We start from the raw sequence: 6,726 nt of genomic DNA, 5'->3' as shown, positions 1-6,726 counted from the left end.
CCAAGGAGGCAAACATTTCTTTTGTAAACAAGTAAATAAATGTGGGGGTCGGAGAAAAATATTAGCCTTTCAAGGGAAAACACACAAACAAACAAGAAATTCACCCTAGGTAAATGAAACAAGTTGAGAAATAGTGTTTAAAATAAATAATTTATTTGACGATGGTACTTCAATATTCTTCAAGAAACATTGTGTTCAGAATAAAATCACTTGTCTTTTTGTATTTGTCCAATCACTACACTAGGTTTTGCAGTAAATAATATTTACATAATAATAATATCAATGGTTTTCAATCTTTAGAATTAAAAAATAATTTTAGTTGTAAAAGTGAGAATTTTAGTTATATAAAAGTCTGTAAATGTTATAAACTTTGATAATGGAAAAGCAATGATATATGATGACAAAAGTTGGCAGTTGAAGCATGGGACGGGCAACTAGAGAGCGGAGTAGCAGAGATAATTTCTTTATTTTCCAGAGTAGAGAGCTATCTAAACAAGTCTGTCTTACATTCTATCTAGGTTCCAGGGCTAGCTCGGTCATTAATGACTTGCATGGTTCAGACCAGGTCAAAGTCACTCTGTGATAACAGTTCAATCACAAAATTAAGATTTTTAGAGTATGTAATATCTATGATCATTGAGATAGTATTCAGTTCTGAATGTATATTGAGTAGCAATCTGAGGTGGAGAAACAAAATGTCAAAATACAAATTTAGAACTAGTACTCCTGAAAAAACACTGAAAAATCTCTAAAATTATATATATATGTATATATACACATACACATACGTTTATGAGATTTATAATAAAGTATACTTAAAATATTTGTCAAGGAAGACAATATTATAACCATAATAGCTAACATTTACTGAGAATCTACTATGTGCTAAGTATGTTGTAAGTACCAAATATATATGAACACAAAATAAATGCAAATTCATAGTTATCACCAGAATTTGAGGAGATGGAAGTAATCACTAGTAAATAAGTGGCTTATAGTTAATGCAAGATGTTTATGGTTCAAAAGAAACAAAAATTTAAAAATAAGTTTGGAAAAAATTTTGAAAATCCCTTTCCCTGACAGCAGAAGCACAGTGGGAAACATTTAGAAGAGGTTAATAGGAGAAAAGAAGCGACACTACAGAAACACAATCGAGATGAAGGATGCGAATGATGGTAGTATCAAATTGCCATAATGTTTGGATTCCCTGGGTGGCTATCTTTAAAAAAGGAATGTGACTGGTTTCTAAAAAAAATTTTAAGTGTGAATATTGATATTGTGACAGAAAGTGCATCTTTTGTAACCAATTAAACTTAGGATAGAAAAATTTAGAAGTCAATTTAATGTTTGAGGGAATACAAAATTCTTCAGAACTATTTGGGGTAATCCAAGCAAATAAGTGCGAAGACCAGTTTAATAGTTAACCTTTAGTTTCCCTTCTAATTTTTAAATTCTGTAATTTAAGATACATTAACTTAAAAATACATAAACAATCTCTTGTTTAATAGTTGGAAATGAATATCTGTCATTTTCTTCTTTGAGTAGAATCATTTTCTCTCTATTTTTTTCTAATAAACTTTTACTCTAGTACAATATACTTTTATACTTCTGAAAGTCTTTTATTGGTCATCTATCATATTTCTCTGCAACGAAAATAGCTATGTAAATTAAAATTTAATTATTTTTGTGTTTTTGGCCATTAGTCTGTGTTAAAAAATTTTTTCTAGATGAGTTCCATGAAAATTATTATTGATCTAAACAACGTATTATAAATTTTGATAAATACTAACTAAATGTAAAAAGTAAAATTTTATTAAATATGAATCTCAACAGTAAGAATAGCCTGTTTGCTCCTGGATAAATATTAGTTATTATTTATCTTTATAAATATAAATAATAAAATATTAGTTATTATTCATTGAGGCAAAGTTCAACATTAATTATATTTATGTTTTTATATTTTGTATATCTTAAGCACTGAGAAAACTTCATATATATGAAGATAGATATGGAAAGAGTTTTAGTATAGCAATATCACTCATTCTTGGAACTCCTTCCAAGTATGAGCCAAAAATTCATATGGTGATCTATCATCAAAAATATTTTTATTAATCTATCAGCTGACAATTTAATTTGGTTCCCTTCAATTTTGATTCTGAGTTGCAAAAAGATTTGTCACCATGTCTTTAGAATCATTTTCTCTCTCAATTTATAGGGTGTATACCAAAACAGATCACTGAAATATTTTTAATAGCTATTATTATTAATTTTTATATACATTTATCAATAGTTTTGATAAAAAATGCCTTTTTTGTGTACTTTAAATATACTACTGTTAAAACTTCAGAACTACAGAATTAACTAATTTATGGAAATAGTTTATTTTGCTTATTGGGCAAAGCCAGTCTGTATATCAAACCAATCAGTCAATCAGATTTACTGTCTGTCAGAAAAAGGGATTTCATTCCTTAATTCGATTACATGCACTTTTATGTGTATTCATGAAACACTCTCATATCTGAACCCTAATTCTAAGGGAGATAGTCATAGCACAGAGCCCTGCCAAGACTTTATTGCTTGGATGGAATAAAGCAATTTTGAAGTTGAATTGTGTAAGTGATAGGAATCTCGTGTGAAAATATCTTAGGATGCATAAAAAAGAAGTAAAGAAATATTAGTCCCAGTCAAGCACACCTCTAGATTTTACAGAAATTGGGCTCCAAAAGTTGGTGGAGGAAGGAGGGGAGAGAGGCACATAACAAAATGGGATACTCTTAGGGAGATTAGGCCCTCTAGAAATGAAAAATATGAAAATCTGATAGTAAAATTCCGAATTGTTCTTAGGAGAAAAGTAAAGGAGAGATGACCAAAGAAATCAATGATGCTTCACAGAAAATATTGTGATGAATTCAGGTTCTAAAAGACCCAAAAGGCAGAATGAAGAGTGCAATACCACTTGCCTGTCAGAGAGTGGCAGAGGTCTGGAATAATGTGAAAACAGGCAAAAGTCGAGAATTGTAAAAGACGGCTACAGAAGGCAGGGGGCAAGATGGATAAAGAAGAGACAAGCCACCTATTTCCCAAGTTCCTGAATTACTGAAGATGACTGATACTTCTCTACTCAACTATTTTTCTTCCATATTTAAGAGCAAGAAAATTAGTTTTCCAACTGGAAAAGTAGAATTAAAATCTGAAATATATGATGAAACAATAGACACTGATGTCTTTTACACAAAATCTCTTTAATTTCAGCAAATTACTCTACAGATTATTGAAAGGACTTACAAACACAGGTACAGCATTTCCATCAGTAATATTTAAGAAATCATGATTAGATAAGATATTTTCACACGAGATTCCTATCACTTACACAATTCAACTTCAAAATTGCTTTATTCCATGGGAGGCATCATACACAAAAAGATTGATATTCTTCTAAAAGAGTTTATCAATACGCCCTAGAAATTGGTACAATTAATGACAATGCTAAAAACTTTCTAGAACTAAAACCTATAATAGTTGACTAATAATATCTTAGAAAAATACCTTTTGTCTCTCTTTCCCTAGGACCAGCCAGAATCTCCAGGTGAAAACCGAAGGAGGCAGATCTCAATTCAAGGTAAGAGAAATTTTCTTAAAATTTACAGTGGCCCAAACTCAAACCATCATTATAATTGCATGTTCTGAATGTACGCAGACACTGAAGCAGGGTCATTATCATAGTCTGAAGGTCAATTGAGGCTATTCTATTTGGATGCGATTAGATTTAGATGATCTCAAATTTTGGTCCCAGTTTTTAGTTCCTGGAATTCTATGCATCTGTCTTGGGTGCATGGAATAGACCTACTTGAAAAGTGCAAATCTCTTTGAATGCTTTCCAAGTCCCCCCCCCTCCCCCCCTTAGCACTTACTAGGAGATGCTGTGAGATTGCAGGTCCAGAGGAGCATGGAAGCAATGTATGTATCATTGGTGAGGGTAGGGATGGAGAGGTGTTGTTCTCTACAAACCTGGGCTGTGTGGATCATCAGCATGATCCACAGGAAAACCAGTGAGAATGTGGGCCTTGGATTCTCTGGTGTTAAGATTTATCTGCCTCTCATTTGGTCTCTGACAAGCCCTTGCTGTTCTTATAAATTTGGAGGTCCAAGACAGTTCGGAAAGTGCCCGAATCATTGACAAAATCTTTTTTTTTTTTTTGCTGTTATTGTGTTTGCTCCTCACTCCTTCTGAAAAGTCAGTTATGTGTTTTATTGATTGTTCCTCAGACAGAGGGAGCTGTATTGGTCTCTTCCCCACCATGCTTATGGCTTTCAGTTTCTGCTTTGTGGGAAAAGAAGGACTATTCAACTTCTCTCAACATTTTGAATATATGTGTTTGTAAGATTTCATTATTTTTCCATTATTTGAAAATTATTTTTCCATTATTTGAAAATTATTTGAAAATTACAGACTTTGTTAAAAGCACATATGGAGTTGCTTATAAGATACTGTGTGTGTGTGTGTGTGTGTGTGTGTAGATGAAAGGTTCCAGGTATACATTGAAGTGAAGTTGCATTTTTGTATGTGCAACAGACTTTACTCAACATCTCTTAGCTTCCTTTATTTATAAACCAGGAACTTCAGCTGTTTTATTAAATACTGGATGTGAAAGCTGAAGTGCTTTGACAACACAAACATTAAAGGCACCTAAGTGTACTCTCCCCCATACTTTTTAGCTAGTTTTCCCTTTTATGGCTCATATCAGTAAGAAAGAGTGCTAGAAAGTAATACCTCACACCTTGAAGATTAAACACCTTCTCAGCTGGTATTTCTGTTTCAACTTCATTTCTTGCCACCTTCTATCATAAGCACCTTGTACGATGTCATGTACATTCTTGGCTGTGTCTGAGCAACGAGACTGTTTTTCAAAGGCATTTTTCTGCAAATAAGACTCTGCCTTGTCTTTGACGTGAGCTTAGTTGTTGAATGAATAGCTTTGTTGGACAGTGAGATAAGAATATAATAGAGTCTGTAATAACGATGCCAATCATGGATGGCAGGAAGGCTGTTATTCTTGGACTGTTGTATTTGTAAATCATGCTAGATTTCCCATGGCTTAATCTAAAAATGCCACCTTGTCAGTGGTAGAGGCTTACATTGTGAGTTCCCAAGGAAAAATATATCATAAAGAACATCCTACCCTTTCTTACTGTGTAATAAATAAATTCCAGGAAGGACTCATATCATCTAAGGAATTACCCAGGTGGCATTTTCACTTCTGCACCTAACCCTGTGGGAGTCAGGCAGTTATCACATTCACTTATATATAAAATTTAAGTGATGTAAAATATAAAATGATTACTATTTGTATTGGAGGTTATGTTTTATTTTTATTTTTTGCTTTAATTTTCTTTTTGCTTAATTAGAAGCACATATTCTGAGATGGGCTAGGAGTGTGAGTTTGGGAGCTCTGAGGCTAGGGGCGGACCTACAAGGAGGAAGAGGCAGGTCAGAGGAGCAGATAGATAAGGAATCAGCCCTTAGAAGCAGGAAGACTTGGAGTAGGGTATTAAAATTTTAAAAAGGAAGTGTTTTCAAATATTCTACAGTTCTTCATGGAATTGCTGTTTTTAAGGGTAAAACATCAAGGTAGAGAAAAATAAATTAGATGTTGTGTTTCATTTGCCTTATATGCTTCCTATGTTTCCGTTTAAAAATTTTCTGTCTACTTTCATTCTTCCTCTATACATCCCAGTGCCTAAAAAGCTGAATAGTCATCACTGTGTAGCTACAATACCAATGAACTGTGGATTGCTCCTTTATAAGGAAAGGGACTATTTCAAAGTATGTTCTTATTTATGTAAGGGCTGGTTATGAGTTTAGAAATCTAAAAGCCAGAACTGGTAGCTAATATTTTATAAATAACCACTTGAATAGTCAATATTTAAAGGGACCTTTTAGGAAAATTATAAGAAAATAATTGGAAAATTTAGATTTGAATGAATTATTTCATTCAATCATTGCCGTGGAAAGATAAGCAAAATAAGGCTCAAAGAAGGTGAAAATTGTATTATAAGATTTGTTGAACAAACTAGCTGTGAAATCCTGGTCTTTTGAATGTCATTTCTGCATTCAAGCTCTCTTGAATATGCTTGGTATCTCGTGTAATGTAACTATTCATAACCAAATCTACCTGTTTTATAATACATATGATATTTTTCCCAAACCAGAAAAAATGTCTTTAATCATAGTCAGTTGTAATGAAGTAGCAAACAAAACCTAAATTATGACCAATTTCCTCTATAAAAAAAAAGTTCTAGAAGGTTAAACTCATTTGAAAGAATAGCATGTTATAAAGTAATTTATTTTATATCATAAATGTTAATTATAAAACACTTTCACATATTCTTTTGTAGTCTTTACAAAAACAACGCAAAACAAAGTAGGCCAAAATACAAAAACCCGAAACCTGTGAAGTGAATGGCTTCATTTTATAGATAAGAATTATGAGGCTCAAAATTTAAAAGGTACATCTGAGATGGCAGGACTGGGTTTTCCCCCTCCGAGTCCCAGTGCTCTTTCTATTACCTCATAGTTTGCTCTGTAATGGCTAAGTGACCCATCGCTCTTTGCCTCCATTAGTTGTCTTGAATTCCATTCAGGAAATAACAATGAGAATTTTTAAAAACCCAAGAGATTGTGGTAGGGGATGTCCAAAATAATGCTGAAAGTAAGGAAATAAACCT

The sequence above is a fragment of the Pteropus vampyrus genome, unplaced genomic scaffold, assembly GCF_000151845.1.
Source record: "Pteropus vampyrus isolate Shadow unplaced genomic scaffold, Pvam_2.0 Scaffold43, whole genome shotgun sequence".
Taxonomy (NCBI): domain Eukaryota; kingdom Metazoa; phylum Chordata; class Mammalia; order Chiroptera; family Pteropodidae; genus Pteropus; species Pteropus vampyrus.
Note: the sequence above shows the minus strand (reverse complement) of the source record.